This window comes from Rhinolophus sinicus, linkage group LG14, assembly GCF_036562045.2.
Source record: "Rhinolophus sinicus isolate RSC01 linkage group LG14, ASM3656204v1, whole genome shotgun sequence".
NCBI classification, from domain to species: Eukaryota; Metazoa; Chordata; class Mammalia; order Chiroptera; family Rhinolophidae; genus Rhinolophus; species Rhinolophus sinicus.
In genome coordinates, this window is record NC_133763.1 from 12,435,603 (window position 1) to 12,456,348 (window position 20,746).

Sequence of the window (20,746 nt, forward strand, 5' to 3'; positions counted from 1 at the left end):
ATATAGTGGTATGACTCCTCCATCTATGTCTCCGGGGGTGTTCCTTTTTGGCCTCACCATATCCTGCGTTCCTATGTGGGAAGCAGGACCAGAAACCCGCGTGACACCCCGCATGACAGAAGCGGTTAGGTCAGTCCCTGTCATGACCAGAAATTCTGAATGTAAAAGCTAATTCATGAAATTTCACAACATTTGGGGCTCAGCTCTTGCTGTGTTTCCTCCATTATTCCACTTGTGTGCCAAATTTGGATTTTTCAGCTTTTTTTTTTACATTGATTCATACAACATGAAATGATCAGTGAGCAAGTCTAAAAATTATGAGTTAAATAGACAATTGATTTATATTAAAAAATATTTCTTAGTGAAAAAAAATATTGCTAAAGAACATCACGCCTTTGGGGATTGAATTACAATGATTTTCCATAAGGTGTTCATTTGATTTCAGCCAGGATCAAAACTGGAGACACAAGGGTGGCTTTCTATAAATACACTATTTAAAAGTGTAAAGAAATTGTTTTAAGCTGAGAAGCCTAAGATGTGACCATATTGATGAATCTTGGAAATGGAAATGGAAATCAGCTACTCGAGAAACCCAACTATCTTATGATGAAGGTGTTTGTATGTTAGATGTTTCAGTCAGGATTCTGGAATAAGACAGACGGCATCATCGGCTGGGATGTCTGAGGGCCTTTTTGGTGAAGGAATTGTTTGCAGTGGGGTAAACAAGGTTAAGGGAACCAAGGGGCTGCTGAAGCAGAGTCAAGTACCAGCACTAGCTGGAAACCATTGCCATCCATAGGCCTGAGGAGTAAGGGGAAGGAGCCTTTCCTGGAACCAAGACAGCCAAGATCTTGGGAGACAGAATAATCATCAGACTCACCAATAACATGTATTTTGGTAAGGCTAGGAGACTTCAAAAACTAAAATCTAAGCAACTTAACCCCTTCTCCCATCAGTCACGGCATATAATAATATCCTGCCCTGAGCTGTAAGAGTTGGCCACAACCCAGAACAAAGATAATCATTTTTGGAGATCACCTTTGAAAAACTACATGCACCAGCAGTTTCAGCCACATTCAGGAGCTAAGGTGCCTTGTAGCAGCTTTGTGTGTTTTGTCAGCTCTCCGACTTGGTTTGACACAGACAGGATATGACTCAAGCAACCTGAGTATGGACAGTTCCATCCTGTCATCAACAATGTACAAAAAGCCTCACCTGGGTCTTAAACATCTGTTTTGTGGGGGTTTTGTGTTGTTGTTTTTAATTAAAGTTTATTGGGGTGACAATTGTTGGTAAACCTATGGTAAACATAGGTTTCAGGTGTACAATTTTGTAATACATCATCTATATCTCCCATTGTGTGTTCAGCACCCAGAGTCAGTTCTCCTTCCATCACCATATATTTGACCCCCTTTACCCTCATCTACCACCCCCTTCCCCCCTTACCCTTGGGTAACCACTAAACTGTTATCTGTGTCTATGAGTATTTGTTTCTTCATTTGTTTGTCTTGTTCTTCTGTTGTTTTCAGTTTTATATCCCACATATCAGTGAAATCATATGGTTCTCGACTTTTTCTGTCTGACTTATTTCGCTTAGCATAATAATCTCAAGATCAATCCATGTTGTCGCAAATGGCATTATTTCATCTTTTCTTATGGCAGAATAGTATTCCATTATGTATATGCACCACGTCTTCTTTATCCAATCATCTTTCAAATAACAAGTGTTGGAGAGGCTGTGGAGAGAAAGGAACCCTCATACACTGTTAGTGGGAATGCAGATTGGTGCAGCCGCTATGAAAGGCAGTGTGGAGGTTCCTCAAAAAATTAAGAATAGAATTACCATATGACCCAGCAATCCCTCTCCTGAGTATCCAAAAAATCTGAAAACATTGATCCATAAAGATGTATGTGCTATGATGTTCATTGCAGCTTTACTTATGGTGGCCAAGACATGGAAACAACCAAAGTGGCCTTCAATAGAGCGTCAGTTTTAACTTCATCTACCGGAGGAACAGATGGTGCCTATTTCTTACTTACTTAACCCGAGGTAGAGAGATTTGGGACAGTGGAGTCGCTAAAGGTGAGCCTTGAAATCAAAGGCTGGGAGGAACCTGATCCATACTCAGGTCAGCAAAGAATGCCTGTAGGACCTGAGCCCTGAAGAGAGATCCTGGATGGTGATAGAAACGTTTTCAACTGGAAAAGCTTCTGATAAATGGAAAAATGTCAAGACTGAAATATTATTTTTATTATTATCACTTTTGCTGGAACAAGCAAATCATCACACATGGACTTTACAGCTGAGCAATTCCGCCACCCCCACAACTTCTCAGTTCCTCTGTCAGGCCCACAATGGGTAATTACAGAACCAAATGAAATGTTGTATATGTTCCAAAGGTTTTTAGGGGGCCATCATCACCTACACACTGGGCAGCAGGTCCTCGGGGAAGAATTCAGTGTAAGCCACATCTAAATAAAAGTGGAAACTGGCAGCCTTCATTCTGGCTTGGGAGCACACGGTTTGGTAAGTCACCAGCATGAAGTCTATAATTAAGGACATCACTTCTCAGTAATGATGCCTCATTGTGTGTGTACTCAGCTGCACGTCCCCTTCTGGAATGGAATCAGACATGTCAAGCTTTGGTCTGATGCTTTGGTGACTCTAATGAACAGCCTCTGAATTATAAATACCTTCCTCGCCCACTCCCATCAGCCTCCAAGAAGCCAGCCATACTTTCTTACCCACGAGTTTCATACCTTGTATTATGTGACCCCCTCCTCTTGGTCACAAGCAAATGGAACCAGGGACAGGGGTCCAAATAAACAACTACGAGGTGCTTTAGCCTGAGAAACCCGCAGAGGCACTTTGCACTGAAGAGTGTCAACCCAAGGCCATTACGTATTCTCTTTAGAGAAGTCTTGATGGAAGCAGAAGCATCCAGAAGTAGGCACAATCCATGTCGAAAATGCAGAGGAGCAGCGAGAAGGTAGGAAGAGGTGGCAGAGGAGCTACAGCTGGGCATAAAGCACAGCAGTAGAAACGGAGGCTCCGGGAGGGTGGTGTAATTAGAAAAGAGAGCAGGGAGGCATGGATGCCTGATTCTGGAACAATTACCAGAGCAGCCTGAACAGCCATGAATGACATTCCACTTCCGTAGTGCTTCCCTATGAAATTGCAAGTAACATGTCTCTACGCATCTTTATAAAAATTCCTATCCCTGAGGCAACATAGGCATGGCTCCGTGCCTTGCCACTAGAAAAACAAAACAAAACAAAACTGAACATAGAAGATTTTGTGTTGAAACCACATTTGTACACCTGAAGGTCATGTCCATCGAGAATGTTCTTTTGTCACACGCAGGACAGCAGTGGATGAGAATAAGGGCTTGGAGAGACTTCGCTTCTAACAGCAAAGCCGCACTGCATTTTGGCTCTGCCAAACCAAATGAGTACTTCCTATGCTCCAGAAACTGTGCTGGAACACAATTAGTCACAATTTGGGAAAATTGTTGCAAACAATTTGGAAGAAACATGAACTGTTGCAGATTTTGATTTCTGTTAAGCATGACACTACAATATTTACATCAACTCAACCACAACGTGGGATCCTTGAGGGCAAGAAATACCTCTTAGAGCTGTTTGTGCCTACGCCCCACCTGGCATATACATGTTAGGCAGTGTGATTTTGATCTGGGTTGTCAGGACATCTGGGCTGGGATGTAGGTAATGCGGCCATGAAACAACATTGCCTTACGTCTATGGTTGTATGATTCCTCACCTGTGAATCAGTGAAAGAACAAAGAGTACCTTCTTTTGATTATCATTGTTAACAGGATAACTTCTACCAATTTCTTGGTAGAAACAGCGTTGTGGTTTGCAATGGAAGCAATTTTCCTTTCTCAGAAGGCTGGCTGGTTGACCAGCCACTCATCTCATGGTGGTGAGTGCTGAGTTCCCCAAGAGCACAAGGTTCTGTCCTCAAGTCTGCAGGCTCACCTAGGTGGGGGCGTAGCAGCTAGAATGCCAACTTATTGATTTACATTAACAATGTAACCACCAGGTGGTGGGACATTCCCATCTGCTTGAACAGGTCTCCCAAGGAAAGTCATATTCCAGGGGTTCTTAGTTTGAACAGATAAAAGAAAGGGGGGTAAACTGTACACTTTTATGCTTTGTGGCATCAGAATCTGCTATCTTGTTTCATCTAGCTCTACCAGGGTCACGTTCTGCCAGGTATATGTTCCTTCACACTGGCCCGATGGGATACCCTCTCTTCTCAGCAGGATTTGGATGGGTACCATCACCTTGTTCTGGTCTTTCATGTACCTTTTTTATGTTATAAAGCCTGGAACTTTGTTAGCCACCATCCCCTTTGGCAGTCTGACCAAGCCCATAAATTCATTCTTAGAGTAACATTCTTAGATGCCAAAAATAATACATAGGCTTGCAAATGAAACCAGTTATAAGGAAACCCATGCATCTTGACTCATTCATAGTCTTTCTCCAAGTCAGGTATATTGACACTGATTAGGTTTCCCTTACTAAACTAAATTCCTATTTCTGCCTGGCCTTCCTATTATTTCTGCATTGCCTTGTTTAGAGTTTGGCAAATTTCCAACTCTTCTACCCTCCTGCCACGCAATCACAAACCATTTCCAACACATGGCTGACAGAATCCATCGTTTCCTCCGTCTCCAAGTCCTTAGAAGTTCTTCGCTGTCAATCCTAAGTAACGATATACAGTAGAGAATGAGTAGGAAGCAATACAGTGCAGTGAAACAGCCTGGATGGAACCCCCTTAATTGTAACTTGCCTAATATTTACTAAGCACTTACTATGTGTCAAACACTACACAGAGACCCACTCCCTGCTATCCAAAGTATCTGGAGTCCAGAGAGGCTGTTTAGCAATTCAATCTCATTTCCCAAGCCACTCGGGAAAATCACCCAACCCTCTGGGGTTCAACTTCATCATGTTTAAAATATGTAAATAACAGCGATAGCGCTGGAGACTATTGTGAATGAAATAACTGAATGTATGTGCAAATGATGTTTATGAGCAACCTGAGCGTTGAAAAATACAAACACCTAGGGACTTTGCGGACCCTTTATTACAACTAAATTCAACATTTGTTCATTACTGTTGCGTGGATCCCATCCTCTCCCAACCTTTCTCAACTTCAGAACCATCAGGCTCGGATACACTTTTGGTATATCCTGCAGTTCTTCCTATTTTAATTATTAAAATAGAACTCCTTCTTAAAATAATAGCATCTTAAAATATCCCTGTTCTTCCTGGGATATATTAGCCCTTCCACCCCCCACCCCCCAAAAAAACCAAAACAATTGTGGGAGATTAAGCTCCAGGATTTTAACTACTTGCTATTGACTTCTCAGACACTTAGCTCCCCATCCTGAGGGATGTTTAAACAGGAGCTTGATAAATATATGGAACATTTCCTGTAAGGGTTCGGTTGGTATGACCTACATTCCAGGGAGCCAACAATTCATATTCTTTGTTTTACAGATTACCTAATCAAGGCTTCTGGAACAATCTGTCTTTCCTCGCTCCACGGGGCTCAGCTCGTGTTAGGGTTTTTTCTCTTAGTCATCCTTTCAAATTGCCTCCTGACTCAATCTCCTGCTTCATGGATGGGTCACACGCTGCACTCATATGTAAGAGGACAGGCAAAATGACCTGGGAGCTCTTTTTCCTCTAAAACTGTGTAGAAACACACACCAACTATATAGAAATGCATCACTGAAATCTAAACCCTGCTAAAATAAGAGAGGACCTCTGGCTCTTTTTTATTTCACTCACCATTTCAGACTTTTTTTCTTTGGGGGGAAGGCTCAAGAGAAAATTGTTTTTTCTTTCTCTTTCTCTCTCTAAAACATAGAGAAAACCTGTTGTTTCCCTCAAAGACATATGACAACCTCAATACAGCACTCAATATTGCCTTACAATGAGAAAAATTCTCTCCTATTTGAAATGAACTCACAGGGGATAAATTCTGCTAACTACAATGTCAGATTCTCAGAAATGACACATTTTCTTAAAAAGTTGTGAAAATCAGGAAACATTTTTTTACTGAGATTTTGAATACACCAGTGCAGCTTTTATGCTGTAGAGCAGAGATACCTGTTTTCCTCAATTAGTATTCCAGCCTCAGTCATCATGAGGCTCCGACCCGTGGGTTCCACAAGTGTCTACCTCTACGGCATGTGTGTTGCTGGCGTTGGTGTTGGCTGTGCAAGGACGAGTGAGTCATGCCCTGAAGGAACTTACTGTCTTGGTACAGTTTTCAATAGTGCCTTCACCACACACCAGTTATAAAGTAATTTGTCACCATTGATAGTACCATTACTGACCAGCTGAGTAGCAGATGATTTACTTTCTTCCTTGTAAATTAGGTCACGTTGAAAGTCATCCCTATGGAACATGTGGTCATTCCGATTGGCTTTCCTGAGTGGAATGGAAATGGATGGAGTTAATGGTATCACCTAGATTTTGCATGAGGGATACGTGGACAGCACCTTTCATGAGCATCATAGAGAAAGTGGGGTTGAGAACTGCTGCCCTGGCATGTGCAATGATGTGTCGGCCATGATAATTACAAGAAGAAGGTTAAGACATGGCTCTTGTTCTTAAGGAGCTTAAATTATAACTAGCAGGACTTATCTAATCACCCCATGGACAATATAGTATTAAGAGCTAAATGACGGAGTTTGGACTGTGGAACTGGGAGAAGGCAGAATGCAGTAGGGAGTTTCTTCATATCAGCTTTGGGACACTTTGTAGAGGTGGGGAGACTTCAAGCTTGGGGAGGTTTTGATAGGTGAGAATCACAGACAAGCATATTGGAGCGGGGTAGGCTTCCCCCCAAAGTGAGACTGATTGAAGCTGCTCCTGGTGTCTTGAAAGTCTTCCCATATCTCCCACTAATTCACTCAGAGCTACAGCTCTCATCAGGTCAAATCGCAACTCCGTTCACTTCTCTGCCCCTCCATGGTCTCTATCATAACTCCTGACCTCATCACGGCAAATCTCTAATCCTGCTGCAGCCACCCAATGGCTCTTCCTGCCTCTATTGCCTGCCTCGAATCCACACATTACAGAATGACCCCTGCCCGTCAATATCAAATTGACCATGTAATGAATTCTTCTGCTTAACACCATTCAATGACTCACCTGTTGCCTCCAGGTAGTCCAACCTCAGCAATGGGACACAAGACTTTTCATAATGTAGTTGTCAGTTACTCTTTAGCCTCATCTCTGGCCCTTTCTCAGCATCCATCTTTCTCCCCAGCCATTGAATCACTTGCTGTATTAGTCAGATCAGCCTTCCATGACACAATTCCATAAACTCAGTGTATGAGAAACAGAAATTTAATGTCTCACAGTTCTGGAAACTGGAAGTCCAAGATCAAGGTGCCAACAGGATTGGTGTCTGGTAAGCCTCCCTCCTTGGGTTGCAGATGGCCACCACCTTCTCACTATGTCCTCACGTGGACTTTCGTCTGTGTGTGTGGGTAGAAAGAAAGAGAAAGCCAGCGAGCAAGCTCTCTTACGTCTCTTACAAGAACACTAATTCTGTCAGTTCAGGGCCCCATCCTCATGACTTCATTTAACCCTAATTACCTCCTCAAAGCCTCATTTCCAAATTAGGGGTTAGAGCTTCAACATATGAATTTGGGGGAACACAAACATTCATAACACTTGCTATTCTATGAACATATCATATCTTCCCAGACAACCCCGTGCCTTTGTACAAGCGCCTCCTACCTGACATGCCCTTCTCTGAACCACCCACCAACACGCCCACATACCCCACCCCCATCTACCTCTTGTCGTTGTTTGGCTAACATCTTTGTACACCTTCAGATACCTCTGTACACCTTCAGATTTAATTCAAGGTGGGCTATATATCCCCCTACAGTCTCCCTTGGGGGTCTTCTGTCGCTTTATCAGAGCCGTTCTATAGCTGATTGATGCAGGACTGTGATTTCCTTCAGGGCAGAAACAATGTCTAATCCTTATTCATCTTCCTATCCCTAATGTTTAGCACAGTGCCTGGCACATGCTTATTGCGTGCGTGCATGCATGAATGAATGCATTAATGAATGAATGAATGATTAATGAATGACGAGGGAGGGGAAAAAGAGTTGTGGGGAAAAATGAGGCAGAAAATTTATGCTTGATTAATTAAGTAGCATGAAGCCTATACACGTTCTTTGGCATAAAAGTATGATTCAAGTGGTTTTAGAAGGATGGTTGGAAAGTTTTATTCAAGATGGATAGGTTATGAGTAAGGTGGTCAGCTAGGCCAACATCATAATGATCCCATACTGATGTAATGATATTGGAAATAACAGTAACAATCATGTCTATCATTTACTATTCAGCACTCATTATATGGCAGGCATGGTTTTCAGTGTTTTAAATGAATTAACTTATTTTCACAACAACCTCAGTTTAGGGGATTAAAAAAAACAGAAACTTTTTTAAATCCCATTTTACCCATGAGGAAGCCGAGATACAAAGAGGTTAAGTAACTCAAAGTCACAGAGCCAGAAAGTGGCAGAAATTAAAGATAAAGTATAAGAGACATTTCAAAGGGAGAAGAAATACTTGATGGGGAAAATCCAGGTATTGTAAGATAATGGGGTGGGAGAACCAAAAATGACTCAATTCTCTAACCAAGAAAAAGAGAAAACTGAGGAAGTTAGGATGGGATGTCAACTTGTTGAGAGATTCTGTGGTTATTTGGGATGAACTGGCCATGATGTAGTGGCTGGACATCCCCATGGAGACGACCTGTAGGCAGTTATAAATATTCACAGCAATCCCACATAGACCCACTGAAAGCCAACTATGACACTCTTATCAAGTTCTGAGGAGTGGCAAACATGAATTTTGTATGACATTTTTTAAATTATTGATTTAATTACATTCTGTAGGCAAAGGGGTATCAGTGAAGAATTTTAAATAACAGGATGACGTAGACTTACTTCATGGGGCAACCAAGTGAAGGGTAGAATTGAGGAGGACTGACTGAAGTTGGGGACACAGAGTTGAAGGACTTAAAAAGGATTGAAATGGTAAATTTAATATTATATCTATTTTACCACAATAAAAAGAGTTGGAAGGCTGCTTCAGAGGTCCAGGTAAGAGATGAAAAGGTACGAAGTAGGGAAGGGTCAAGAGAAACTTAATAAGGAGGCCTTATTGAGCCATCCATCCTCCTAGTTCTTCTAGCTAGAAATATGGGAGTGAATTCTTATTTAACATTTATTCACCTGTCACTGCATGCAAGGTACTCTGGTGGGAAACAAAGATGGATAACAATTCCTGCCCTCAAACAGCATCATGCATTTGATTGTCTAGTATTGTGATACTCATAATACAACATGTAAGGGCAGTATTAGAGATAAGTAAAGGCCATTATGGAAGCACAGTGGAGGGCAACCAGTAAGTTGTGGGGAATAGTCAGGAAGGAATCTGAGCATTGTGGCTCCTGAGTTGGGTCTTAAATAATGGAGAAGACCTTGCCAGGTAAAGGCGAGATGGAAGGAGGAAGGACATTCCTAGTAGAGGCATTTGCTAGGAGGCACAGAGGGGCACAGGAAGAGACTGGGAGGTCCTTGCACCTGAGGGACTCTTGTTTCTCCAGCACACCTGCTGCTCCATGACCAGGCCCATTTCCTTTTTGTACATAGATAGCAATGGGGCCCACAACTCTCACCCACCCAGCTAGGGAGAGTGGCCAATCAGACAGGGTAGATATCCTGGTACCTCTGGGAGCATTAGGAGACAGCCTTAAGAAGTGCCTATCCCTCTCCAGGAAAGGGAGCCATGGAGAGGACCCTTCAGAAGATCAGGAGATTTTTGAGGATGGTGTGGACCTCAGCCCTCAGCAATGGTGTAATTATCACTGAGAGAAGATTGAGCAGGAGTGGGGAAATGGAAGATTCCCGGGTTAACTCTAGAGTTTTATTCATGAGTTCCTCTGAGGCACATCTTAGAGACTCCCAGAACAAATGCAGGAGTCCCTTGCGGGGAACTGAACTTCCAGGGATGTCTCTGAGAGTGGCTAAAGTCAGAAAAATGGATTGCATAGTGGGTTAGAGCAGGCTTCTAACTCAAGCACTCTTGCTTTAAAATGTAGACTCTTCCAGTTAAAAACTGCCTGCACTGGGGAACTGTGTTGACCTCTCTGAGCCTCTGCTTCTATAAAATGAGGATAACAATAGCACTTGCTTCACAGAGCTGCCATGAGGAGTGTACGTAAGGACATCCCTGTCCTTCGCACAGTTCTAATACATGGTAAGGCACTCTGTTCATGACGACCACCATTACTACTGAAGTGATGCCATTTTATCTCTCCCGGTCATGAGGATAAGACATCCAGAAGTAGAGATCCCAACATACAAGTCACTATTTTTTAAGAGTTCGTTTTCTAGATGTTTTCCTTCCATAGAGTGATTAGTCTTTTTATAGTGGAATAGCTCTTTATGAAGGAAAAAAAAAAGGGGGAAGTTACAGGTTATTGAGAAATTGCCCTCAGTTTACTGGTAAAACAAAATAAAACATACCAAATATGACTGCCTCAACATTAATTTTGGAGTAAATTAATTAACAAGTTATTTTTATTCTCTTTTTGTCTTTATTTTCATAGTTTCCTTGTTTAGTAAAAACCAAGCAATCTAGTTAATTGAATTTGTTCAATAGAGATGGTCTCCTCAGAGACAACTGCAGGGAAAGGGCTGATAAAGGAGCAGACGACAGTTATTTCTGGAGCTGAAAAAAGGGGACATCAATACATTTCAGTGAGTTTTTCCCTTGAGGAATTATGCCAGGTACACATTCTATATTTTCACATATTAAGAAGCTGAATATCTTAAAATATGAGAACTAATTAAATTCCAGTACTACATATTAATAATTCTAAATAAGCCTTTATCATACAAAGAAGCCAAATGTTAAATGAAATAAAGCTTTCTTTTCTTTTTTATAAAAAGAAAGATAAAGCCAAGGGAGGGAGGTGTTGCCTGCCCTCAGAAAAGTGTGAACTCTAATGAATGAGAATATAATTTGTAGAACTAAAAAATAAATTTGTCTATGTAAAATTAAATCTGTAATCGTATCGGAAATTAATACTTCCCATTCTGTATTAAAACTGGTTGAGATGACAAAATTATCTGGCAATGTTAACAACTTCTACCTTGTCAATTGAGAAGAATGGTCTTCAACTGTGAAGCTAGGACAAGTATTGCTAAGAGGGAACTAAAGAAGAGTGGAGAAGAATCACAAAATACTTGGTCTCAATAAACATGATCATACTTTCAGACCAAGATATACTATACTTGAGAATACAAAAGGAGTGTGCAGATACAGTCAAAGGCCCAAAGAGATTACTAGTGAAAAAACATAGAATTACAGAGAAGAATCTTAAGACTTGAGGAAAAAAATAAAAGTCTCTCTCTTTCGAAAGGTAAACACAAGAAACTTCCAAAGAATAAATTTCATATCTACATCTAGCAAAATCCGGAAATGATTGATGGCTTCCCAATACTTAAGAAACAAAGAGGTAGTCAAGATGTTCCTTAGAATACAAATGGGCTCACTAAGGGAAAGATTTGCCCAACTCACCAGCAGTTAAGGAGTTGTCACAGATACTATGCCAGGATTGTACAAATGCAGTTTAAAAGCTTCTCAAAAATTCCATGAACCAAGGGCATATTTTCATGATCAATGTACGTGAATTCATGGATGGCTGAATAATGTTAAATATGGATTAGAATCCACTTAGGAAGATGGGTAAGGGGTTTTGTCATCTGGTCTACTTCTTTCTAGTAATGTTGTCAATTATTCAAATGAACCAAGGAGACACATAAATCTCAACTGCATGATTAATTCATTAAATTACAGAACAAATGCTTTAATAGACTTTTGCCTTTTTTCCCCAGACTGGTGGAAAATTGGGTCCAAAATAAATAAGATGACATCTATGAAATGCAAATAGAAAATTTGTACATATTAGTTCAAAAGGCAAGGCAAATATGCAAGGCTTTGCCTGCTTTACCATCAGAATGAGCCTGTGAGGTGGGTATTATATTTGCTATGTTATAGATGATAAGACTGAGGTTTGCCAAATTAGTGACTTTCCCAAGTCCTATAACAACCTCTTGCTTCCATTGTCACGTCTCCAATCTGACTCTCCTGCCTCCCTCTTGCATGGAACCTGGTGATCACATCAGGCCTACCCAGATAATCCAGGATGATCTCACCTCAGGATCTTTAACTTATTCCTATCTATAAAGTCTCTTTTGTTACTTCTTGTAACATTCACAGGTTCCAGGGATTCGGACATGGACATTTTGGGGAGCCATTGTTCAACCTAACCATACTGATGCACAGTGAGCAAGGTGGGGGAGTAGTTGCAGATGAGGTCAGAGAGGTGACTGGCCCTTGGGCCTTGTAGGCCATCATAAAATCTCGGGTGTGACCATAAGTTAAGTGGAAAGCCATGCAGAAGAATGTCGTAGTTGAATTTGTGTCCTGAAGAACCACTCCAGGGGCGGTATTGAGAAGAGACCACAGGGAGTCCTGATAAATGCAGGGAGAACAGTGAGAAGGTGCTTGCAGTGATCTAGGTGAGAGACGATGGCAATTCATACCAGGGTGACATCAGTGAAAGTCATCAGAAGTGGTTGGATACTGGACATACTTGGAAGCATAGAACCAAGAGGATTTTCTGACAGAGTCAATATGCCCAGAGAAAGAGCAGTCAGGAATGATTTCTTTTTCATCTGAGCAACTCAAAGACTGGAATTGCCATCAACGGAAATGGAAACTTCTGTAGAAGGAGTAAATTTAGAGGGGAGGTTAGACTAGAACCACACATTCTGTTTGGGATACGTCATTTTATCATGACTATTAGACATCCAAGTGGAGATATTGAATAAGGAGTTGAACTTACGAGAAATTTTAGTTAGAACTGTCAAATGTGGGAATATGGGAATTCTCAGCATATAGTGATACTTTCAGCCATGAGGTTGGATGAAAGCCTCAAGGGGGTAAGTGTAACATAAGTAAGAGTCGATGAAGGACTGACTCCGGGAGCACATCCATGCTGGGAGGACAGGAAGAAGAAGAGAAGGTATAAACAGGGACTAAGAACATGGCATTACAAGTGCTGTTTCCTGGACGACAAGTGAAAAGGTATATTAAGAATAATGAGTTATCATCTGTAACACACAAGATGAGTACTAAGAACCGGATCGACCGACCCATGTGATCTGGGATGGTCTGATAACTCTTGAGTGATAACAGCCAACATAGTGAATTGATATAGTCAAATAACTTAGAACAATGGTTTTTAAGCTTTGCTGCATTTTGGAATAACCTGAGAATCTTGAAACAATAGTGATACCTAGCTCCCTCCGCAAACACTCTGTTTAGGATTTTTTTAAAGCTAAATCTAATGTGCAGCAAAGTTTGGGGACACACTAGTTTAGAACAATGCCCAACATATAGAAAGGTTTTTTAGTATAATAAGTTAAAAAAGCTTGTAGGAAGAGACAGGGCTTCGGGGGGAAAGGAGTGGAAATCAGTGTGCAACTGATAAATTACGTGGACAGTATAATTGTAAACTGAGTGCTCCTTAGTCAAGGGTTGACTTGGCAAGAGTAATTACATCAGTTTTTCCTCATTTGACGCACCAAAACTTTTGGTCCTGATACCAAAATTAAGTAGGTATTCTATTCGGCAATTGTTGGACAGAGCAGAGAAAATGTCACTTAAGAGTGAGACTTACAGGGGTGGCCGATTAGCTCAGTTGGTTAGAGTGCGGTGCTCATAACAACAAGGTTGCCGGTTTGATCCCCACATGGGCCACTGTGAGCTGCACCCTCCACAGCTAGATTGAAACAACTACTTGACTTGGAGCTGATGGGTCCTGGAAAAAAAACTTAAATAATAAAAAAAAAAGAGTAAGACTTATACCTCCAAATGGTGGGCAAGGCCAAAACACACACACTGAAATAAGCCACCTGAGTCTCAGGGATGATTTGTAGTGATGTTTTGCAGGCAGTTCTGAAAATGGTTCCTGCCATCACTTCCGGCTGCTAAAGAATTAAGATCACAGATAGGTTTTATTTCTTCTGTAGCTGATGAAACCCTATCCGGACTATTTTTTCTCTCTCCCAGAAATCTCGCAGCTCTGAGTTTAATGCCAAGTTGCACGTTTCAAATAAAGTTCAATAAAGGGCAGCCTAACTCAGCTAACAGGAGGATCTGTGAGTGTCTTTATACACCAGCTGTTAACTGAGGTGTTGAAATTCTGGTTGGACACTTGATGCTTTCTTTTAATTCAGAAGAGCACGTAAAGCACTGAGAGAAGCAGCGGATTTATTTTTGATTTGGGAATCCCGTGTCTACAACTCTGAAACAGTTTCGTAATGTTGTGAGTACGTTTTCTGCTCCAGCAAGCAGGTAAAGTGGAGTTAGGAATGCATCCTGGACAAACAAGAATTGCTTATGGTGCAATAAGGAGTTTGCACTGAAAGAAATGTGGACACAGTTGGGAGGGAAATCGGATGGGAGAGCCTTGACTAGATAGAATAATAAAAGGGGGGTGGGAGGGTGTCAAAGATTACATCGCAACAGGGCTGGCAATTGTGAAGACCTAGAAAAAGAAGGAGAGAGATCCCTGATCAAAGAGAAAGGGTAGACAAAATAATAAAGAACTACTGATTGGAAGCAGGAAATTAAAAGAAACTGGCAAAGAAGAGCGTCCCCCAAACAACGGTGAGAAGGAAAAAGAAGGCCAACTAACCCGGAAAACTTTGGGGTGGGAAAAGAAGAGGGATTGTGCATAGACCCATAGGACAATGAGGGAAGGTAGAGCAGAAGCTGGACAAGACAGCTCCTGTTCTGATGTGAAGGAGGAGAGAAGACCAAACTCACCGTTTTCTGCCATGGTTGTTGACTTTTCAAATTGTCATACCTACAGCGCAAGAGCATAAGAGTAAGACAAAAACTATCTGTAAATGACAGAGGTTCAAATAGTTGTGAATAATTTATTACTGAAAACTTTCAAAGGCGAAAGGTCTGATGAGAGTTCCTAACAAAAATGATGCACCCGACCGACAAGCAAATTCCATTGTATACATGGCATGAAAATTAAGATAGGAAAACCATTTCAGAACATGTCAGTAAAATGTCTGTAAGGACCATGATATAAGCCAACTTTCAAAGAAGTCAGTGAATGTTACATCAGCTTTATACAATTAGATGAACATACTTTTACAGAGGAAATAATTTTGACATATAACTAATAATTCGGAGACGTAATACGCATAACGTATCAACAATATGCAAAGTATATGCTAAGAATATCCTAAGATTATCAAATAAAGAGATTTAGTAAGTCTGAAGTAGAGTCCAGACGTCTATATTTTTAATAAAAATGTATGTATGTGCCTGATATACATCACCAACTGAGAGCCACTGGCCTGGAAGATATTAGATGTAAATGAAGAATGAGTTTGTAGACAATGAGCATTTTAAATAATAAGTGAAATATAACTAATAGCACTTTACTGTTGACACCTAATAGCAGCAAGCAAAACAGCACCAACACTCTTAATAAATAGAAACATGTCATGGGAAGCAAGGGCGTTGACAAATCCCTGGGAACTTCCCATCCAGGAAGCCATTTCGGAAACATTTATATTAATAACATTTTACTTACAAAAATTTTACCTAGGGAAGGATAAGCATCTCTTTTGGTTTGACAGCTCACCACAGGCAACACATCAATAGGAATACAGAATTTTTCTTAAACCTAATTATTTCTAGTACTTTACAAGGTAAAAGAACAAGTCTTTGATTTGGCAGGATCCCTCTGGGAAATCACAAATATAGTTTTAGGTGCAAAAGATACCCTACAAGTTTTACTTTATTATTATTTTTTATATATTGGGGATTGATTTGGGGAGACAAAATAAAAACTATTATCAGAGGAGATTTAGATACTTGATTAAGATAAAACTATGGATGCCTGAGAAACAATACTTGTTACCTATTTAATTGAAATGACAAAAAAATTTAATAAACATAAGAGATAACGTAATTGTAAAATGTTAGCTTTTTCAGAAGTGTTTCTTTGCTCTTCTCTTTTTTGTTATTTTCTTAAATAATCCAGGATGTAATAAAGTCAATATAAAGCACAGAAAATTACTCTGATAAGACAGTCTTTACTATGCAGGCAGATGACACATAAAGATTAACCCTTCCTATTTTAAGCAAAAGCAATAAACAGTAAACCAAAGAAGAATCCAATCACAGAGTAAACTTTGCTAAGCTATTAACACATTCCATAGCTTTCCAGACTAGGGTATTATAAACCAAGGCAAATAAAATTTACATTCCACCTTAGCCTTTTATTGTGCATTTTAATATTCTGGAACATACTGGCACTTTAGGATAAATCTCTCAACACCATGAAAACAAATTTCATAATATGTATTAGCATACAATGCTTTCATTTACTATCTTCAAATGAATCAATAAATATTTTTAAAAGTTCTCAATTTTAATTCCCATACAGTTAGTCTCAGTAGCTATAACGCACATAAACAAACTCTTTGGAGTCCGCAATAAGTTTTAAGAGTGTAAATGGGTCTGAAGGACAAAAACAAAAACAAAAAACCCATAAAAAAGAGAAGTACCATTTTAAGAAAAAAAATCTACTCTTTTCTTTGAAAAATAGAACCACACATGTAGTTATATTTTCTCTGTCACTATTGCTCCCAATATAGTCTTAACCACAAATATTAATTATATATTAATTATAACTTTTAACCAAATTCACTTGTATTTCACAGAGAAAGTTTGGAAGTGAATATGGAAAACTGTCTGACACAAATCAGCATTTTAGCCAACAAGTAGAACTCATAAATACATATCACACAACTTTTTACAGACACATACTTGCTACACTCTTATATACCTTCTGAAATTGGCAAAAACTAACCAAAGATATATCTATCTGTAGCATATTAAAAGCAAAAGCATATATAAACATAAAAATGTTTAGTAATTAATGTTTCCACGTTCTATCTTACTTAGAAATAATTTCTAAGTAAGAAATTTATTAAACATTGTTTAGTTGAATTTAATCAGTCTAAGGTTTCAAGTTCCCTAAAGATCTTTTTAAAATTGAAATATAATTCACATGCCGTAAAATTCACCTGTTATCGTATACAATTCAGTGGTGTTTAATATAGTCACGCGATGTGTAATCATCATCATTATCCAATTCCAGAATATTTTCATCACCTCCCAAAGAAAACTCCATATCCGTTACCATTCAGTCCCCCATTTTCCCCTTTTCCCCACTCTTGGCAACTGTAATATATTTTATTTCTGTATGTTTTACCTATTCTGGACATTTCATATAAATGTAATCATTCAACATATAGCCTTTGTGTCCAGTTTCTTTTGCTTAGCATAATGTTTTCAAGGTTCATCCATTTTGCAGCAAATATCAGTATTTCCTTCCTTTTTATGGACAACTAATATTCCATTGTACGCATATACCACATTTTGTTTGTCTGTTCATCAGTTGGTGGACATACGGATTGTTTGTACTTTTTGTCTATCACGAATAATGTTGCTATAAACATTTGTGTACAAGTTTTGGTACAAAAGTATGATTGAATTTTCTCGAGTGAAACCCAGGAGTGGAATTTCTGGATTATATGGTACCTCTGTATTTAATTTTGGAAAAACTACAAAACTGTTTTCCTCAGCAGCGGCATTATTTTATATTCATATCAACAATGCCTGGGGAGTCTCTACATTCTCACCAACACTCATTATTGTCAGCTTTTTATTATAACCATCCTACAGTGAGTGAGGTGGTATTTCATTATGGTTTTGGTTTGTAATTCCCTAATGATTAATGATGGTAAGCATCTTTTTCATGTACTTATTAGCCATTTGTATATATTTCTTGAAGAAATGTCTATTCCGACCCTCTGCCCACTTTTCAATTTGATATTTGTTTTTTATTAAGTTCCCTAGAAATCTTGGAATTATCTTCAAGCAGACATACTACAAAACATTGAAATAAAGTGTTTGTCAAAATAATGATTCAATTTAGTTGTACACAAATTCACATTTTTCATAACCAGTCAACACAGCTGCATACGTTTGGAGAAAGCATGCCTAAATGGGACGAAAAATGTGCTTTTATGTTATACTGACCATTGATAAATCAGGGAAAATATTGCTGGTTTTTATTATATCAGAATCATTCAACTAGTTTTATCTGCCAAAGGTTTACCTTAATGAAGTGCACTTGGATTCTTAAAATGTTTCTGAGTTAGTTACTGCAAGAGTACTTTTTAAAAAATTGTAGCACTTTGAAAGTATTATTGAAGTTCCTTATTGTCTCGGAATGTTAGCAATATTCAAAGTACACTTACTTATCACTGGAACCCAATTGGAAAAGAGCTCCTTTATTTTTCTTTACTGTTTCTATGCCCGGCAGCAAGAGAGGAACATTCTTATCCCTCAACCTTTATGAGTGTCTAATACGTCTGAAGATGAAACATGACTACCTGTGTGATTTCTCTCATTCCTCACAATGGTTTTTCTTTCTTAAGACGGGTTCCATCACCTATCCTTTTGATCTTTGTCATATCTGAAATTTCCCCTCTAGTTAGTCGTTTTGGTAAAAGTTTTGTTTACATCTGAGTCTTTTCTGTCATTACAATGTTTGCGTTCTTATTTGTTTTTGTCTTTTTTTTTCCATCACCTCCAACTGCCTCAGGCAAATGGAGAGAAGTCCTTCAACCATTTGCTTTAATGTTACTTTTGACTTTATCAAACTATCTTAATCTCTGTCTGGTGTGCCATCAAATTTTTCTTAATTTTCATTAAAATGCTTCATGTCACAAATGGTATAACGTAGACATCCTTCTTTGTTATTTGAAATAGTAATCTTTAAAGTATTTTCACCTCCTATGTGTTCCCTACCATATTTCTTCCTAAGAGCCTTGGAGACAGGTATCAGGAAGGAAGGGAGAGAGGGAGGAAGAATGGAAAAGCACGAGGGAGAGAAAGAAGGAAAAGCAGAGGGAGAAGACGTGAAAGTCTCTTCTGCTACTTGGAATCACCGGCAGGATTCCTCATTCCCACCTTCCCAGATCAAAATATTTTGGTGTTGCTCTATAAAGTCTGTAAAACATCTTTGTAACATAATTTACAAGGACCTGGAAATATAATAATAGGCTTGCCCATCAATAACACTTACTCTTCAAATTGCGCTTTCACCTGAGTGAATAAGACCATGTTTGGGAGAGACCTGGCCAGGTCAAGGGTGCAGTCTGGCTTCTGGACGAGGGCTCCCCTCACAGCTGGAAAGTCTATGAGCATGAGGCTGAACGGCAATCCAACAATGTTGCTAGTAGACATCAACTGTGGCCTCGGCTGTCCCCAGACACGGGGAAGATGGACACACTAGAGTGCCTGCCCTCGGAGAATTAACAATAAGGTAATTTGAATTAAGAGTCAATACATACTAGAACTTAAAGGTGGACGTGAATGCAGGATGATGTTCCGAGAAGGTGAGCGCTGCAGACAGAATGGGCTGGAACACTTTCATGGAAGAGACTGACTCACTTGAACTGGGTCCTGAAGGCATGGAAGGATTTGGCTGAATATAGGATAGGAAAGCTGGATAGAGCTGACCATTATTATCAAGGAGACTTGTAAACAGACCCAGAGAAAGAAAAAGATACACTGATACAGGGAACATCGAAAAGATAAAAATGAAAATTTTCAAGGGCCTTGAATGCCAAATTGAGGAGCCCGAATGTTGCTCTTTATCCTGTCTTCACTTAAGGAAGGACAGGAAATCCTGAACAGGACTTCTTTGCATATACTGTTCCTGTGCCTGCAAAGGTCTTGTCCCACCCCTCACTCCCTCCATGCCACCACCACCTTTTTCTTGGTACAGTTGGTTCCTTCTCATATTTGGCTTCAGTGTTCACTTCTTCAGAAGACCCTACATACGTGATCCACTCCCCCTTAACCTTCTATCATAGCATCAGTGATTTGTTTGCATATAATTAATTGAACCATCAAGTGTAACTACATGTTTATCTGCCCAGCCCCTCCACCAGCACCAAGTGTCACAAAGTCAAGGACGATGTTCTCTGTGTTTGTTTACAATGTTTCCTCAACAATAACAGCCCTCTCTATCCAGCTTTCCTATCTCTATGCAGCCAAATCCTGCCATCCCTTCCAGACCCAACTCAAGTCAGTCTCTTCCATGAAACTGTCCCAGCCCATTTCCGTTCACAGTGCATCAGAAGAGGAGAGGGCCAAACCCCATGCAGCATCTACTTTTTAAGCAGGCAAAAAATAGAGATAGAACCCAAGAAAAAAGTGGAATAGGAGGGGACCATGTCCCCAATCCTAAGAAAGAAGAGAGTTTCAAAACACAGTTGGCAAAGAAACCAGGCGACTCTAGAATGGGTGAGAATAAAGGGTTTTCCACTTAGAGCTCACGCATGATATTGAAGAGAAAGTTCCATTAGGGTGGTAGAGATAGAAAGCAAATTGTCAGGGCTTACGGGTGAGCTTTTGAGAAGCCTGGGAAAAAAAAAAAAAGTAAGAGAAGTAGCTTGCATTTAAGGATGGCAGAGATATGGATAGTTGAGAAGGG

At 39.8% G+C, this 20,746-nt stretch overlaps 1 long non-coding RNA gene across 1 annotated transcript; it reads right to left on the reverse strand.

Moving 5' to 3' along the window:
• Positions 1-7,147: 7,147 nt before the first annotated feature.
• LOC141568440 (uncharacterized) lies at positions 7,148-15,296 on the reverse strand. Its single transcript, XR_012491554.1, has 3 exons — positions 14,974-15,296; positions 13,823-13,975; positions 7,148-7,523 (listed from the first exon to the last, which is right to left on the reverse strand). It is a non-coding gene; the product is annotated as an uncharacterized LOC141568440 (long non-coding RNA).
• Positions 15,297-20,746: the final 5,450 nt, after the last annotated feature.